General features: G+C 41.2%; 5 non-coding genes and 13 pseudogenes across 5 annotated transcripts; all 18 read right to left on the bottom strand.

The window, feature by feature from the left end:
* Positions 1–823: 823 nt before the first annotated feature.
* LOC137111212 (5S ribosomal RNA) lies at positions 824–942 on the bottom strand (annotated as a pseudogene).
* An 867-nt stretch (positions 943–1,809) lies between these two features.
* On the bottom strand, positions 1,810–1,928 carry LOC137110717 (5S ribosomal RNA; annotated as a pseudogene).
* Positions 1,929–2,796: 868 nt separating this feature from the next.
* Positions 2,797–2,915, bottom strand: LOC137111108 (5S ribosomal RNA; annotated as a pseudogene).
* An 857-nt stretch (positions 2,916–3,772) lies between these two features.
* LOC137110984 (5S ribosomal RNA) lies at positions 3,773–3,891 on the bottom strand. Its single transcript, XR_010912312.1, has one exon. It is a non-coding gene; the product is annotated as a 5S ribosomal RNA (ribosomal RNA).
* An 867-nt stretch (positions 3,892–4,758) lies between these two features.
* On the bottom strand, positions 4,759–4,877 carry LOC137110585 (5S ribosomal RNA; annotated as a pseudogene).
* An 868-nt stretch (positions 4,878–5,745) lies between these two features.
* LOC137111105 (5S ribosomal RNA) lies at positions 5,746–5,864 on the bottom strand (annotated as a pseudogene).
* Positions 5,865–6,721: 857 nt separating this feature from the next.
* LOC137111336 (5S ribosomal RNA) lies at positions 6,722–6,840 on the bottom strand. The gene has a single exon (XR_010912328.1). It is a non-coding gene; the product is annotated as a 5S ribosomal RNA (ribosomal RNA).
* Positions 6,841–7,707: 867 nt separating this feature from the next.
* Positions 7,708–7,826, bottom strand: LOC137111104 (5S ribosomal RNA; annotated as a pseudogene).
* Positions 7,827–8,683: 857 nt separating this feature from the next.
* Positions 8,684–8,802, bottom strand: LOC137110973 (5S ribosomal RNA). The gene has a single exon (XR_010912311.1). It is a non-coding gene; the product is annotated as a 5S ribosomal RNA (ribosomal RNA).
* Positions 8,803–9,669: 867 nt separating this feature from the next.
* LOC137111201 (5S ribosomal RNA) lies at positions 9,670–9,788 on the bottom strand (annotated as a pseudogene).
* An 867-nt stretch (positions 9,789–10,655) lies between these two features.
* Positions 10,656–10,774, bottom strand: LOC137110716 (5S ribosomal RNA; annotated as a pseudogene).
* Positions 10,775–11,642: 868 nt separating this feature from the next.
* LOC137111103 (5S ribosomal RNA) lies at positions 11,643–11,761 on the bottom strand (annotated as a pseudogene).
* An 857-nt stretch (positions 11,762–12,618) lies between these two features.
* On the bottom strand, positions 12,619–12,737 carry LOC137110884 (5S ribosomal RNA). The gene has a single exon (XR_010912310.1). It is a non-coding gene; the product is annotated as a 5S ribosomal RNA (ribosomal RNA).
* An 867-nt stretch (positions 12,738–13,604) lies between these two features.
* LOC137111102 (5S ribosomal RNA) lies at positions 13,605–13,723 on the bottom strand (annotated as a pseudogene).
* An 857-nt stretch (positions 13,724–14,580) lies between these two features.
* Positions 14,581–14,699, bottom strand: LOC137111101 (5S ribosomal RNA; annotated as a pseudogene).
* Positions 14,700–15,566: 867 nt separating this feature from the next.
* LOC137110584 (5S ribosomal RNA) lies at positions 15,567–15,685 on the bottom strand (annotated as a pseudogene).
* An 868-nt stretch (positions 15,686–16,553) lies between these two features.
* LOC137111099 (5S ribosomal RNA) lies at positions 16,554–16,672 on the bottom strand (annotated as a pseudogene).
* Positions 16,673–17,529: 857 nt separating this feature from the next.
* LOC137111219 (5S ribosomal RNA) lies at positions 17,530–17,648 on the bottom strand. The gene has a single exon (XR_010912326.1). It is a non-coding gene; the product is annotated as a 5S ribosomal RNA (ribosomal RNA).
* Positions 17,649–18,216: the final 568 nt, after the last annotated feature.

The raw sequence follows: 18,216 nt of genomic DNA, 5'->3' as shown, positions 1-18,216 counted from the left end.
GAATGCATGACACTTGCTAAGAAGAAGATAAATGTGGCAAAGTACAAAGTACTATAACTGTACTGGTCTGTTACGCCCCTGTCTAGGGGGTCAGGGTGAAACATACAAAGATAAATTCGCATGTTCCCTCTCCGATCCTCAAACCAAAATCCAGGATTGAGATGTTCCAACAGAATGATATTTATTTTAAACGAAAGAAAGTGTCAAACAAAACATGACACTACAACTCAGGGCGAACCAAGGCCAACATAATAAACAAAATAAGCCATTTCCCACAGAAAGTGCTAGCTAGCCTGATAGAAATAAACAAACCAAAAGACGGTCACTAACCCTAACTCCCTAATGTGAAAACAAGAGAAAACAATCAAAACAAAATGGCTGTTCACCCCTACAGATTTAATACTATTTACAAAATATACAATTTATAAACAAAACCACGGCACAAAACCTAACAATTCAAAAATGCTAAATAAGGTTTGGAAACCAAGAACAGCAAACAGGTGCTGATGCCAGAAAGAGCCTCGCTAGCTGTTGGGAACCGTACTTTTAAAAATCCAGCAAGTGTAGGATGGACCAATCAGCCTCCTGTACTGCCCCCCAATCCGGCCAATCAGGCAGGGCACCTATAAGAACAAGAAAATAAAAACAACACATATGGCCAGGACCGTAACATGGTCTACTAGTAATGAAGCACGATGGTTGGCAAACCAATAAAGTAGCAAAACAGCAATGAAAGAACAAAATTTGATGAAAATATAGAACAATTTCTATGAATAAATAGGCAGTAACACCAGCTTGTGCTGCCTGTAAACCCAAGCAAAAAAGCTTACAGCACCTGGTATTCCCAGGCGGTCTTCCTACCAAGTACTAACCAGGCCCGGCTCTATTTGGCTGCCGAGATCGGACGAGATCGGGCGCTTAGAGAGTGGTGTGGCCGTAAGCTGCATTTGACATTATCAACAGCTCTTAAAAACGCTAGAGAAGCAGAATGCATGACACTTGCTAAGAAGAAGATAAATGTGGCAAAGTACAAAGTACTATAACTGTACTGGTCTGTTACGCCCCTGTCTAGGGGGTCAGGGTGAAACATACAAAGATAAATTTGCATGTTCCCTCTCCGATCCTCAAACCAAAATCCAGGATTGAGATGTTCCAACAGAATGATATTTATTTTAAACGAAAGAAAGTGTCAAACAAAACATGACACTACAACTCAGGGCGAACCAAGGCCAACATAATAAACAAAATAAGCCATTTCCCACAGAAAGTGCTAGCTAGCCTGATAGAAATAAACAAACCAAAAGATAGTCGCTAACCCTAACTCTCTAATGTGAAAACAAGAGAAAACAATCAAAAGAAAATGGCAGTCCACCCCTACAGATTTAATACTATTTACAAAATATACAATTTATAAACAAAACCACGGCACAAAACCTAACAATTCAAAAATGCTAAATAAGATTTGGAAACCAATAACAGCAAACAGGTGCTGCTGCCAGAAAGAGCCTCGCTAGCTGTTGGGAACCGTACTTTTAAAACTCCAGGAAGTGTAGGATGGACCAATCAGCTTCCTGTACTTCCCCCAAATCCGGCCAATCAGGCAGGGCACCTATAAGAACAAGAAAATAAAAACAACACATATGGCCAGGACCGTAACATGGTCTACTAGTAATGAAGCACGATGGTTGGCAAACCAATAAAGTAGCAAAACAGCAATGAAAGAACAAAATTTGATGAAAATATAGAACAATTTCTATGAATAAATAGGCAGTAACACCAGCTTGAGCTGCCCGTAAACCCAAGCAAAAAAGCTTACAGCACCTGGTATTCCCAGGCGGTCTTCCTACCAAGTACTAACCAGGCCCGGCCCTATTTGGCTGCCGAGATCGGACGAGATCGGGCGCTCAGAGAGCGGTGTGGCCGTAACATGCATTTGACATCATCAACAGCTCTTAAAAACGCTAGAGAAGCAGAATGCATGACACTTGCTAAGAAGAAGATAAATGTGGCAAAGTACAAAGTACTATAACTGTACTGGTCTGTTACGCCCCTGTCTAGGGGGTCAGGGTGAAACATACAAAGATAAATTTGCATGTTCCCTCTCCGATCCCCAAACCAAAATCCAGGATTGAGATGTTCCAACAGAATGATATTTATTTTAAACGAAAGAAAGTGTCAAACAAAACATGACACTACAACTCAGGGCGAACCAAGGCCAACATAATAAACAAAATAAGCCATTTCCCACAGAAAGTGCTAGCTAGCCTGATAGAAAGAAACAAACCAAAAGACAGTCGCTAACCCTAACTCCCTAATGTGAAAACAAGAGAAAACAATCAAAAGAAAAATGGCAGTCCACCCCTACAGATTTAATACTATTTACAAAATATACAATTTATAAACAAAACCACGGCACAAAACCTAACAATTCAAAAATGCTAAATAAGGTTTGGAAACCAAGAACAGCAAACAGGTGCTGATGCCAGAAAGAGCCTCGCTAGCTGTTGGGAACCATACTTTTAAAACTCCAGGAAGTGTAGGATGGACCAATCAGCTTCCTGTACTTCCCCCAAATCCGGCCAATCAGGCAGGGCACCTATAAGAACAAGAAAATAAAAACAACACATATGGCCAGGACCGTAACATGGTCTACTAGTAATGAAGCACGATGGTTGGCAAACCAATAAAGTAGCAAAACAGCAATGAAAGAACAAAATTTGATGAAAATATAGAACAATTTCTATGAATAAATAGGCAGTAACACCAGCTTGTGCTGCCCGTAAACCCAAGCAAAAAAGCTTACAGCACCTGGTATTCCCAGGCGGTCTTCCTACCAAGTACTAACCAGGCCCGGCTCTATTTGGCTGCCGAGATCGGACGAGATCGGGCGCTTAGAGAGCGGTGTGGCCGTAAGCTGCATTTGATATCATCAACAGCTCTTAAAAACGCTGGAGAAGCAGAATGCATGACACTTGCTAAGAAGAAGATAAATGTGGCAAAGTACAAAGTACTATAACTGTACTGGTCTGTTACGCCCCTTTCTAGGGGGTCAGGGTGCAACATACAAAGATAAATTAGCATGTTCCCTCTCCGATCCCCAAACCAAAATCCAGGATCGAGATGTTCCAACAGAATGATATTTATTTTAAACGAAAGAAAGTGTCAAACAAAACATGACACTACAACTCAGGGCGAACCAAGGCCAACATAATAAACAAAATAAGCCATTTCCCACAGAAAGTGCTAGCTAGCCTGATAGAAATAAACAAACCAAAAGACAGTCGCTAACCCTAACTCCCTAATGTGAAAACAGTCCAAAGAAAATGGCAGTTCACCCCTACAGATTTAATACTATTTACAAAATATACAATTTATAAACAAAACCACGGCACAAAACCTAACAATTCAAAAATGCTAAATAAGGTTTGGAAACCAAGAACAGCAAACAGGTGCTGATGCCAGAAAGAGCCTCGCTAGCTGTTGGGAACCGTACTTTTAAAACTCCAGGAAGTGTAGGATGGACCAATCAGCTTCCTGTACTGCCCCCCAATCCGGCCAATCAGGCAGGGCACCTATAAGAACAAGAAAATAAAAACAACACATATGGCCAGGACCGTAACATGGTCTACTAGTAATGAAGCACGATGGTTGGCAAACCAATATAGTAGCAAAACAGCAATGAAAGAACAAAATTTGATGAAAATATAGAACAATTTCTATGAATAAATAGGCAGTAACACCAGCTTGTGCTGCCTGTAAACCCAAGCAAAAAAGCTTACAGCACCTGGTATTCCCAGGCGGTCTTCCTACCAAGTACTAACCAGGCCCGGCTCTATTTGGCTGCCGAGATCGGACGAGATCGGGCGCTTACAGAGCGGTGTGGCCGTAAGCTGCATTTGACATTATCAACAGCTCTTAAAAACGCTAGAGAAGCAGAATGCATGACACTTGCTAAGAAGAAGATAAATGTGGCAAAGTACAAAGTACTATAACTGTACTGGTCTGTTACGCCCCTGTCTAGGGGGTCAGGGTGAAACATACAAAGATAAATTCGCATGTTCCCTCTCCGATCCTCAAACCAAAATCCAGGATTGAGATGTTCCAACAGAATGATATTTATTTTAAACGAAAGAAAGTGTCAAACAAAACATGACACTACAACTCAGGGCGAACCAAGGCCAACATAATAAACAAAATAAGCCATTTCCCACAGAAAGTGCTAGCTAGCCTGATAGAAATAAAAAAACCAAAAGATAGTCGCTAACCCTAACTCCCTAATGTGAAAACAAGAGAAAACAATCAAAAGAAAATGGCAGTCCACCCCTAAAGATTTAATACTATTTACAAAATATACAATTTATAAACAAAACCACGGCACAAAACCTAACAATTCAAAAATGCTAAATAAGGTTTGGAAACCAAGAACAGCAAACAGGTGCTGATGCCAGAAAGAGCCTCGCTAGCTGTTGGGAACCGTACTTTTAAAACTCCAGGAAGTGTAGGATGGACCAATCAGCTTCCTGTACTTCCCCCAAATCCGGCCAATCAGGCAGGGCACCTATAAGAACAAGAAAATAAAAACAACACATATGGCCAGGACCGTAACATGGTCTACTAGTAATGAAGCACGATGGTTGGCAAACCAATAAAGTAGCAAAACAGCAATGAAAGAACAAAATTTGATGAAAATATAGAACAATTTCTATGAATAAATAGGCAGTAACACCAGCTTGAGCTGCCCGTAAACCCAAGCAAAAAAACTTACAGCACCTGGTATTCCCAGGCGGTCTTCCTACCAAGTACTAACCAGGCCCGGCCCTATTTGGCTGCCGAGATCGGACGAGATCGGGCGCTTAGAGAGCGGTGTGGCCGTAACATGCATTTGACATCATCAACAGCTCTTAAAAACGCTAGAGAAGCAGAATGCATGACACTTGCTAAGAAGAAGATAAATGTGGCAAAGTACAAAGTACTATAACTGTACTGGTCTGTTACGCCCCTGTCTAGGGGGTCAGGGTGAAACATACAAAGATAAATTTGCATGTTCCCTCTCCGATCCCCAAACCAAAATCCAGGATTGAGATGTTCCAACAGAATGATATTTATTTTAAACGAAAGAAAGTGTCAAACAAAACATGACACTACAACTCAGGGCGAACCAAGGCCAACATAATAAACAAAATAAGCCATTTCCCACAGAAAGTGCTAGCTAGCCTGATAGAAAGAAACAAACCAAAAGACAGTCGCTAACCCTAACTCCCTAATGTGAAAACAAGAGAAAACAATCAAAAGAAAAATGGCAGTCCACCCCTACAGATTTAATACTATTTACAAAATATACAATTTATAAACAAAACCACGGCACAAAACCTAACAATTCAAAAATGCTAAATAAGGTTTGGAAACCAAGAACAGCAAACAGGTGCTGATGCCAGAAAGAGCCTCGCTAGCTGTTGGGAACCATACTTTTAAAACTCCAGGAAGTGTAGGATGGACCAATCAGCTTCCTGTACTGCCCCCCAATCCAGCCAATCAGGCAGGGCACCTATAAGAACAAGAAAATAAAAACAACACATATGGCCAGGACCGTAACATGGTCTACTAGTAATGAAGCACGATGGTTGGCAAACCAATAAAGTAGCAAAACAGCAATGAAAGATCAAAATTTGATAAAAATATAGAACAATTTCTATGAATAAATAGGCAGTAACACCAGCTTGTGCTGCCCGTAAACCCAAGCAAAAAAGCTTACAGCACCTGGTATTCCCAGGCGGTCTTCCTACCAAGTACTAACCAGGCCCGGCTCTATTTGGCTGCCGAGATCGGACGAGATCGGGCGCTTAGAGAGCGGTGTGGCCGTAAGCTGCATTTGATATCATCAACAGCTCTTAAAAACGCTGGAGAAGCAGAATGCATGACACTTGCTAAGAAGAAGATAAATGTGGCAAAGTACAAAGTACTATAACTGTACTGGTCTGTTACGCCCCTTTCTAGGGGGTCAGGGTGCAACATACAAAGATAAATTAGCATGTTCCCTCTCCGATCCCCAAACCAAAATCCAGGATCGAGATGTTCCAACAGAATGATATTTATTTTAAACGAAAGAAAGTGTCAAACAAAACATGACACTACAACTCAGGGCGAACCAAGGCCAACATAATAAACAAAATAAGCCATTTCCCACAGAAAGTGCTAGCTAGCCTGATAGAAATAAACAAACCAAAAGACAGTCGCTAACCCTAACTCCCTAATGTGAAAACAGTCCAAAGAAAATGGCAGTTCACCCCTACAGATTTAATACTATTTACAAAATATACAATTTATAAACAAAACCACGGCACAAAACCTAACAATTCAAAAATGCTAAATAAGGTTTGGAAACCAAGAACAGCAAACAGGTGCTGATGCCAGAAAGAGCCTCGCTAGCTGTTGGGAACCATACTTTTAAAACTCCAGGAAGTGTAGGATGGACCAATCAGCTTCCTGTACTGCCCCCCAATCCGGCCAATCAGGCAGGGCACCTATAAGAACAAGAAAATAAAAACAACACATATGGCCAGGACCGTAACATGGTCTACTAGTAATGAAGCACGATGGTTGGCAAACCAATAAAGTAGCAAAACAGCAATGAAAGAACAAAATTTGATGAAAATATAGAACAATTTCTATGAATAAATAGGCAGTAACACCAGCTTGTGCTGCCTGTAAACCCAAGCAAAAAAGCTTACAGCACCTGGTATTCCCAGGCGGTCTTCCTACCAAGTACTAACCAGGCCCAGCTCTATTTGGCTGCCGAGATCGGACGAGATCGGGCGCTTACAGAGCGGTGTGGCCGTAAGCTGCATTTGACATTATCAACAGCTCTTAAAAACGCTAGAGAAGCAGAATGCATGACACTTGCTAAGAAGAAGATAAATGTGGCAAAGTACAAAGTACTATAACTGTACTGGTCTGTTACGCCCCTGTCTAGGGGGTCAGGGTGAAACATACAAAGATAAATTCGCATGTTCCCTCTCCGATCCTCAAACCAAAATCCAGGATTGAGATGTTCCAACAGAATGATATTTATTTTAAACGAAAGAAAGTGTCAAACAAAACATGACACTACAACTCAGGGCGAACCAAGGCCAACATAATAAACAAAATAAGCCATTTCCCACAGAAAGTGCTAGCTAGCCTGATAGAAATAAACAAACCAAAAGATAGGCGCTAACCCTAACTCCCTAATGTGAAAACAAGAGAAAACAATCAAAAGAAAATGGCAGTCCACCCCTACAGATTTAATACTATTTACAAAATATACAATTTATAAACAAAACCACGGCACAAAACCTAACAATTCAAAAATGCTAAATAAGATTTGGAAACCAAGAACAGCAAACAGGTGCTGCTGCCAGAAAGAGCCTCGCTAGCTGTTGGGAACCGTACTTTTAAAACTCCAGGAAGTGTAGGATGGACCAATCAGCTTCCTGTACTGCCCCCCAATCCAGCCAATCAGGCAGGGCACCTATAAGAACAAGAAAATAAAAACAACACATATGGCCAGGACCGTAACATGGTCTACTAGTAATGAAGCACGATGGTTGGCAAACCAATAAAGTAGCAAAACAGCAATGAAAGAAAAAAATTTGATGAAAATATAGAACAATTTCTATGAATAAATAGGCAGTAACACCAGCTTGTGCTGCCCGTAAACCCAAGCAAAAAAGCTTACAGCACCTGGTATTCCCAGGCGGTCTTCCTACCAAGTACTAACCAGGCCCGGCTCTATTTGGCTGCCGAGATCGGACGAGATCGGGCGCTTAGAGAGCGGTGTGGCCGTAAGCTGCATTTGATATCATCAACAGCTCTTAAAAACGCTGGAGAAGCAGAATGCATGACACTTGCTAAGAAGAAGATAAATGTGGCAAAGTACAAAGTACTATAACTGTACTGGTCTGTTACGCCCCTTTCTAGGGGGTCAGGGTGCAACATACAAAGATAAATTAGCATGTTCCCTCTCCGATCCCCAAACCAAAATCCAGGATCGAGATGTTCCAACAGAATGATATTTATTTTAAACGAAAGAAAGTGTCAAACAAAACATGACACTACAACTCAGGGCGAACCAAGGCCAACATAATAAACAAAATAAGCCATTTCCCACAGAAAGTGCTAGCTAGCCTGATAGAAATAAACAAACCAAAAGACAGTCGCTAACCCTAACTCCCTAATGTGAAAACAGTCCAAAGAAAATGGCAGTTCACCCCTACAGATTTAATACTATTTACAAAATATACAATTTATAAACAAAACCACGGCACAAAACCTAACAATTCAAAAATGCTAAATAAGGTTTGGAAACCAAGAACAGCAAACAGGTGCTGATGCCAGAAAGAGCCTCGCTAGCTGTTGGGAACCATACTTTTAAAACTCCAGGAAGTGTAGGATGGACCAATCAGCTTCCTGTACTGCCCCCCAATCCGGCCAATCAGGCAGGGCACCTATAAGAACAAGAAAATAAAAACAACACATATGGCCAGGACCGTAACATGGTCTACTAGTAATGAAGCACGATGGTTGGCAAACCAATAAAGTAGCAAAACAGCAATGAAAGAACAAAATTTGATGAAAATATAGAACAATTTCTATGAATAAATAGGCAGTAACACCAGCTTGTGCTGCCTGTAAACCCAAGCAAAAAAGCTTACAGCACCTGGTATTCCCAGGCGGTCTTCCTACCAAGTACTAACCAGGCCCGGCTCTATTTGGCTGCCGAGATCGGACGAGATCGGGCGCTTACAGAGCGGTGTGGCCGTAAGCTGCATTTGACATTATCAACAGCTCTTAAAAACGCTAGAGAAGCAGAATGCATGACACTTGCTAAGAAGAAGATAAATGTGGCAAAGTACAAAGTACTATAACTGTACTGGTCTGTTACGCCCCTGTCTAGGGGGTCAGGGTGAAACATACAAAGATAAATTCGCATGTTCCCTCTCCGATCCTCAAACCAAAATCCAGGATTGAGATGTTCCAACAGAATGATATTTATTTTAAACGAAAGAAAGTGTCAAACAAAACATGACACTACAACTCAGGGCGAACCAAGGCCAACATAATAAACAAAATAAGCCATTTCCCACAGAAAGTGCTAGCTAGCCTGATAGAAATAAACAAACCAAAAGACGGTCACTAACCCTAACTCCCTAATGTGAAAACAAGAGAAAACAATCAAAACAAAATGGCTGTTCACCCCTACAGATTTAATACTATTTACAAAATATACAATTTATAAACAAAACCACGGCACAAAACCTAACAATTCAAAAATGCTAAATAAGGTTTGGAAACCAAGAACAGCAAACAGGTGCTGATGCCAGAAAGAGCCTCGCTAGCTGTTGGGAACCGTACTTTTAAAAATCCAGCAAGTGTAGGATGGACCAATCAGCCTCCTGTACTGCCCCCCAATCCGGCCAATCAGGCAGGGCACCTATAAGAACAAGAAAATAAAAACAACACATATGGCCAGGACCGTAACATGGTCTACTAGTAATGAAGCACGATGGTTGGCAAACCAATAAAGTAGCAAAACAGCAATGAAAGAACAAAATTTGATGAAAATATAGAACAATTTCTATGAATAAATAGGCAGTAACACCAGCTTGTGCTGCCTGTAAACCCAAGCAAAAAAGCTTACAGCACCTGGTATTCCCAGGCGGTCTTCCTACCAAGTACTAACCAGGCCCGGCTCTATTTGGCTGCCGAGATCGGACGAGATCGGGCGCTTAGAGAGTGGTGTGGCCGTAAGCTGCATTTGACATTATCAACAGCTCTTAAAAACGCTAGAGAAGCAGAATGCATGACACTTGCTAAGAAGAAGATAAATGTGGCAAAGTACAAAGTACTATAACTGTACTGGTCTGTTACGCCCCTGTCTAGGGGGTCAGGGTGAAACATACAAAGATAAATTTGCATGTTCCCTCTCCGATCCTCAAACCAAAATCCAGGATTGAGATGTTCCAACAGAATGATATTTATTTTAAACGAAAGAAAGTGTCAAACAAAACATGACACTACAACTCAGGGCGAACCAAGGCCAACATAATAAACAAAATAAGCCATTTCCCACAGAAAGTGCTAGCTAGCCTGATAGAAATAAACAAACCAAAAGATAGTCGCTAACCCTAACTCTCTAATGTGAAAACAAGAGAAAACAATCAAAAGAAAATGGCAGTCCACCCCTACAGATTTAATACTATTTACAAAATATACAATTTATAAACAAAACCACGGCACAAAACCTAACAATTCAAAAATGCTAAATAAGATTTGGAAACCAATAACAGCAAACAGGTGCTGCTGCCAGAAAGAGCCTCGCTAGCTGTTGGGAACCGTACTTTTAAAACTCCAGGAAGTGTAGGATGGACCAATCAGCTTCCTGTACTTCCCCCAAATCCGGCCAATCAGGCAGGGCACCTATAAGAACAAGAAAATAAAAACAACACATATGGCCAGGACCGTAACATGGTCTACTAGTAATGAAGCACGATGGTTGGCAAACCAATAAAGTAGCAAAACAGCAATGAAAGAACAAAATTTGATGAAAATATAGAACAATTTCTATGAATAAATAGGCAGTAACACCAGCTTGAGCTGCCCGTAAACCCAAGCAAAAAAGCTTACAGCACCTGGTATTCCCAGGCGGTCTTCCTACCAAGTACTAACCAGGCCCGGCCCTATTTGGCTGCCGAGATCGGACGAGATCGGGCGCTCAGAGAGCGGTGTGGCCGTAACATGCATTTGACATCATCAACAGCTCTTAAAAACGCTAGAGAAGCAGAATGCATGACACTTGCTAAGAAGAAGATAAATGTGGCAAAGTACAAAGTACTATAACTGTACTGGTCTGTTACGCCCCTGTCTAGGGGGTCAGGGTGAAACATACAAAGATAAATTTGCATGTTCCCTCTCCGATCCCCAAACCAAAATCCAGGATTGAGATGTTCCAACAGAATGATATTTATTTTAAACGAAAGAAAGTGTCAAACAAAACATGACACTACAACTCAGGGCGAACCAAGGCCAACATAATAAACAAAATAAGCCATTTCCCACAGAAAGTGCTAGCTAGCCTGATAGAAAGAAACAAACCAAAAGACAGTCGCTAACCCTAACTCCCTAATGTGAAAACAAGAGAAAACAATCAAAAGAAAAATGGCAGTCCACCCCTACAGATTTAATACTATTTACAAAATATACAATTTATAAACAAAACCACGGCACAAAACCTAACAATTCAAAAATGCTAAATAAGGTTTGGAAACCAAGAACAGCAAACAGGTGCTGATGCCAGAAAGAGCCTCGCTAGCTGTTGGGAACCATACTTTTAAAACTCCAGGAAGTGTAGGATGGACCAATCAGCTTCCTGTACTTCCCCCAAATCCGGCCAATCAGGCAGGGCACCTATAAGAACAAGAAAATAAAAACAACACATATGGCCAGGACCGTAACATGGTCTACTAGTAATGAAGCACGATGGTTGGCAAACCAATAAAGTAGCAAAACAGCAATGAAAGAACAAAATTTGATGAAAATATAGAACAATTTCTATGAATAAATAGGCAGTAACACCAGCTTGTGCTGCCCGTAAACCCAAGCAAAAAAGCTTACAGCACCTGGTATTCCCAGGCGGTCTTCCTACCAAGTACTAACCAGGCCCGGCTCTATTTGGCTGCCGAGATCGGACGAGATCGGGCGCTTAGAGAGCGGTGTGGCCGTAAGCTGCATTTGATATCATCAACAGCTCTTAAAAACGCTGGAGAAGCAGAATGCATGACACTTGCTAAGAAGAAGATAAATGTGGCAAAGTACAAAGTACTATAACTGTACTGGTCTGTTACGCCCCTTTCTAGGGGGTCAGGGTGCAACATACAAAGATAAATTAGCATGTTCCCTCTCCGATCCCCAAACCAAAATCCAGGATCGAGATGTTCCAACAGAATGATATTTATTTTAAACGAAAGAAAGTGTCAAACAAAACATGACACTACAACTCAGGGCGAACCAAGGCCAACATAATAAACAAAATAAGCCATTTCCCACAGAAAGTGCTAGCTAGCCTGATAGAAATAAACAAACCAAAAGACAGTCGCTAACCCTAACTCCCTAATGTGAAAACAGTCCAAAGAAAATGGCAGTTCACCCCTACAGATTTAATACTATTTACAAAATATACAATTTATAAACAAAACCACGGCACAAAACCTAACAATTCAAAAATGCTAAATAAGGTTTGGAAACCAAGAACAGCAAACAGGTGCTGATGCCAGAAAGAGCCTCGCTAGCTGTTGGGAACCGTACTTTTAAAACTCCAGGAAGTGTAGGATGGACCAATCAGCTTCCTGTACTGCCCCCCAATCCGGCCAATCAGGCAGGGCACCTATAAGAACAAGAAAATAAAAACAACACATATGGCCAGGACCGTAACATGGTCTACTAGTAATGAAGCACGATGGTTGGCAAACCAATATAGTAGCAAAACAGCAATGAAAGAACAAAATTTGATGAAAATATAGAACAATTTCTATGAATAAATAGGCAGTAACACCAGCTTGTGCTGCCTGTAAACCCAAGCAAAAAAGCTTACAGCACCTGGTATTCCCAGGCGGTCTTCCTACCAAGTACTAACCAGGCCCGGCTCTATTTGGCTGCCGAGATCGGACGAGATCGGGCGCTTACAGAGCGGTGTGGCCGTAAGCTGCATTTGACATTATCAACAGCTCTTAAAAACGCTAGAGAAGCAGAATGCATGACACTTGCTAAGAAGAAGATAAATGTGGCAAAGTACAAAGTACTATAACTGTACTGGTCTGTTACGCCCCTGTCTAGGGGGTCAGGGTGAAACATACAAAGATAAATTCGCATGTTCCCTCTCCGATCCTCAAACCAAAATCCAGGATTGAGATGTTCCAACAGAATGATATTTATTTTAAACGAAAGAAAGTGTCAAACAAAACATGACACTACAACTCAGGGCGAACCAAGGCCAACATAATAAACAAAATAAGCCATTTCCCACAGAAAGTGCTAGCTAGCCTGATAGAAATAAAAAAACCAAAAGATAGTCGCTAACCCTAACTCCCTAATGTGAAAACAAGAGAAAACAATCAAAAGAAAATGGCAGTCCACCCCTAAAGATTTAATACTATTTACAAAATATACAATTTATAAACAAAACCACGGCACAAAACCTAACAATTCAAAAATGCTAAATAAGATTTGGAAACCAAGAACAGCAAACAGGTGCTGCTGCCAGAAAGAGCCTCGCTAGCTGTTGGGAACCGTACTTTTAAAACTCCAGGAAGTGTAGGATGGACCAATCAGCTTCCTGTACTGCCCCCCAATCCAGCCAATCAGGCAGGGCACCTATAAGAACAAGAAAATAAAAACAACACATATGGCCAGGACCGTAACATGGTCTACTAGTAATGAAGCACGATGGTTGGCAAACCAATAAAGTAGCAAAACAGCAATGAAAGAACAAAATTTGATGAAAATATAGAACAATTTCTATGAATAAATAGGCAGTAACACCAGCTTGTGCTGCCCGTAAACCCAAGCAAAAAAGCTTACAGCACCTGGTATTCCCAGGCGGTCTTCCTACCAAGTACTAACCAGGCCCGGCTCTATTTGGCTGCCGAGATCGGACGAGATCGGGCGCTTAGAGAGCGGTGTGGCCGTAAGCTGCATTTGATATCATCAACAGCTCTTAAAAACGCTGGAGAAGCAGAATGCATGACACTTGCTAAGAAGAAGATAAATGTGGCAAAGTACAAAGTACTATAACTGTACTGGTCTGTTACGCCCCTTTCTAGGGGGTCAGGGTGCAACATACAAAGATAAATTAGCATGTTCCCTCTCCGATCCCCAAACCAAAATCCAGGATCGAGATGTTCCAACAGAATGATATTTATTTTAAACGAAAGAAAGTGTCAAACAAAACATGACACTACAACTCAGGGCGAACCAAGGCCAACATAATAAACAAAATAAGCCATTTCCCACAGAAAGTGCTAGCTAGCCTGATAGAAATAAACAAACCAAAAGACAGTCGCTAACCCTAACTCCCTAATGTGAAAACAGTCCAAAGAAAATGGCAGTTCACCCCTACAGATTTAATACTATTTACAAAATATACAATTTATAAACAAAACCACGGCACAAAACCTAACAATTCAAAAATGCTAAATAAGGTTTGGAAACCAAGAACAGCAAACAGGTGCTGATGCCAGAAAGAGCCTCGCTAGCTGTTGGGAACCGTACTTTTAAAACTCCAGCAAGTGTAGGATGGACCAATCAGCCTCCTGTACTGCCCCCCAATCCGGCCAATCAGGCAGGGCACCTATAAGAACAAGAAAATAAAAACAACACATATGGCCAGGACCGTAACATGGTCTACTAGTAATGAAGCACGATGGTTGGCAAACCAATAAAGTAGCAAAACAGCAATGAAAGAACAAAATTTGATGAAAATATAGAACAATTTCTATGAATAAATAGGCAGTAACACCAGCTTGTGCTGCCTGTAAACCCAAGCAAAAAAGCTTACAGCACCTGGTATTCCCAGGCGGTCTTCCTACCAAGTACTAACCAGGCCCGGCTCTATTTGGCTGCCGAGATCGGACGAGATCGGGCGCTTAGAGAGCGGTGTGGCCGTAAGCTGCATTTGACATTATCAACAGCTCTTAAAAACGCTAGAGAAGCAGAATGCATGACACTTGCTAAGAAGAAGATAAATGTGGCAAAGTACAAAGTACTATAACTGTACTGGTCTGTTACGCCCCTGTCTAGGGGGTCAGGGTGAAACATACAAAGATAAATTTGCATGTTCCCTCTCCGATCCTCAAACCAAAATCCAGGATTGAGATGTTCCAACAGAATGATATTTATTTTAAACGAAAGAAAGTGTCAAACAAAACATGACACTACAACTCAGGGCGAACCAAGGCCAACATAATAAACAAAATAAGCCATTTCCCACAGAAAGTGCTAGCTAGCCTGATAGAAATAAACAAACCAAAAGATAGTCGCTAACCCTAACTCCCTAATGTGAAAACAAGAGAAAACAATCAAAAGAAAATGGCAGTCCACCCCTACAGATTTAATACTATTTACAAAATATACAATTTATAAACAAAACCACGGCACAAAACCTAACAATTCAAAAATGCTAAATAAGATTTGGAAACCAAGAACAGCAAACAGGTGCTGCTGCCAGAAAGAGCCTCGCTAGCTGTTGGGAACCGTACTTTTAAAACTCCAGGAAGTGTAGGATGGACCAATCAGCTTCCTGTACTTCCCCCAAATCCGGCCAATCAGGCAGGGCACCTATAAGAACAAGAAAATAAAAACAACACATATGGCCAGGACCGTAACATGGTCTACTAGTAATGAAGCACGATGGTTGGCAAACCAATAAAGTAGCAAAACAGCAATGAAAGAACAAAATTTGATGAAAATATAGAACAATTTCTATGAATAAATAGGCAGTAACACCAGCTTGAGCTGCCCGTAAACCCAAGCAAAAAAACTTACAGCACCTGGTATTCCCAGGCGGTCTTCCTACCAAGTACTAACCAGGCCCGGCCCTATTTGGCTGCCGAGATCGGACGAGATCGGGCGCTTAGAGAGCGGTGTGGCCGTAACATGCATTTGACATCATCAACAGCTCTTAAAAACGCTAGAGAAGCAGAATGCATGACACTTGCTAAGAAGAAGATAAATGTGGCAAAGTACAAAGTACTATAACTGTACTGGTCTGTTACGCCCCTGTCTAGGGGGTCAGGGTGAAACATACAAAGATAAATTTGCATGTTCCCTCTCCGATCCCCAAACCAAAATCCAGGATTGAGATGTTCCAACAGAATGATATTTATTTTAAACGAAAGAAAGTGTCAAACAAAACATGACACTACAACTCAGGGCGAACCAAGGCCAACATAATAAACAAAATAAGCCATTTCCCACAGAAAGTGCTAGCTAGCCTGATAGAAAGAAACAAACCAAAAGACAGTCGCTAACCCTAACTCCCTAATGTGAAAACAAGAGAAAACAATCAAAAGAAAAATGGCAGTCCACCCCTACAGATTTAATACTATTTACAAAATATACAATTTATAAACAAAACCACGGCACAAAACCTAACAATTCAAAAATGCTAAATAAGGTTTGGAAACCAAGAACAGCAAACAGGTGCTGATGCCAGAAAGAGCCTCGCTAGCTGTTGGGAACCATACTTTTAAAACTCCAGGAAGTGTAGGATGGACCAATCAGCTTCCTGTACTGCCCCCCAATCCAGCCAATCAGGCAGGGCACCTATAAGAACAAGAAAATAAAAACAACACATATGGCCAGGACCGTAACATGGTCTACTAGTAATGAAGCACGATGGTTGGCAAACCAATAAAGTAGCAAAACAGCAATGAAAGATCAAAATTTGATAAAAATATAGAACAATTTCTATGAATAAATAGGCAGTAACACCAGCTTGTGCTGCCCGTAAACCCAAGCAAAAAAGCTTACAGCACCTGGTATTCCCAGGCGGTCTTCCTACCAAGTACTAACCAGGCCCGGCTCTATTTGGCTGCCGAGATCGGACGAGATCGGGCGCTTAGAGAGCGGTGTGGCCGTAAGCTGCATTTGATATCATCAACAGCTCTTAAAAACGCTGGAGAAGCAGAATGCATGACACTTGCTAAGAAGAAGATAAATGTGGCAAAGTACAAAGTACTATAACTGTACTGGTCTGTTACGCCCCTTTCTAGGGGGTCAGGGTGCAACATACAAAGATAAATTAGCATGTTCCCTCTCCGATCCCCAAACCAAAATCCAGGATCGAGATGTTCCAACAGAATGATATTTATTTTAAACGAAAGAAAGTGTCAAACAAAACATGACACTACAACTCAGGGCGAACCAAGGCCAACATAATAAACAAAATAAGCCATTTCCCACAGAAAGTGCTAGCTAGCCTGATAGAAATAAACAAACCAAAAGACAGTCGCTAACCCTAACTCCCTAATGTGAAAACAGTCCAAAGAAAATGGCAGTTCACCCCTACAGATTTAATACTATTTACAAAATATACAATTTATAAACAAAACCACGGCACAAAACCTAACAATTCAAAAATGCTAAATAAGGTTTGGAAACCAAGAACAGCAAACAGGTGCTGATGCCAGAAAGAGCCTCGCTAGCTGTTGGGAACCATACTTTTAAAACTCCAGGAAGTGTAGGATGGACCAATCAGCTTCCTGTACTGCCCCCCAATCCGGCCAATCAGGCAGGGCACCTATAAGAACAAGAAAATAAAAACAACACATATGGCCAGGACCGTAACATGGTCTACTAGTAATGAAGCACGATGGTTGGCAAACCAATAAAGTAGCAAAACAGCAATGAAAGAACAAAATTTGATGAAAATATAGAACAATTTCTATGAATAAATAGGCAGTAACACCAGCTTGTGCTGCCTGTAAACCCAAGCAAAAAAGCTTACAGCACCTGGTATTCCCAGGCGGTCTTCCTACCAAGTACTAACCAGGCCCAGCTCTATTTGGCTGCCGAGATCGGACGAGATCGGGCGCTTACAGAGCGGTGTGGCCGTAAGCTGCATTTGACATTATCAACAGCTCTTAAAAACGCTAGAGAAGCAGAATGCATGACACTTGCTAAGAAGAAGATAAATGTGGCAAAGTACAAAGTACTATAACTGTACTGGTCTGTTACGCCCCTGTCTAGGGGGTCAGGGTGAAACATACAAAGATAAATTCGCATGTTCCCTCTCCGATCCTCAAACCAAAATCCAGGATTGAGATGTTCCAACAGAATGATATTTATTTTAAACGAAAGAAAGTGTCAAACAAAACATGACACTACAACTCAGGGCGAACCAAGGCCAACATAATAAACAAAATAAGCCATTTCCCACAGAAAGTGCTAGCTAGCCTGATAGAAATAAACAAACCAAAAGATAGGCGCTAACCCTAACTCCCTAATGTGAAAACAAGAGAAAACAATCAAAAGAAAATGGCAGTCCACCCCTACAGATTTAATACTATTTACAAAATATACAATTTATAAACAAAACCACGGCACAAAACCTAACAATTCAAAAATGCTAAATAAGATTTGGAAACCAAGAACAGCAAACAGGTGCTGCTGCCAGAAAGAGCCTCG

This window comes from Channa argus, unplaced genomic scaffold (genome assembly GCF_033026475.1).
Source record: "Channa argus isolate prfri unplaced genomic scaffold, Channa argus male v1.0 Contig009, whole genome shotgun sequence".
Classification (NCBI taxonomy): Eukaryota; Metazoa; Chordata; class Actinopteri; order Anabantiformes; family Channidae; genus Channa; species Channa argus.
This window is presented reverse-complemented; position numbering and strand designations above follow the sequence as displayed.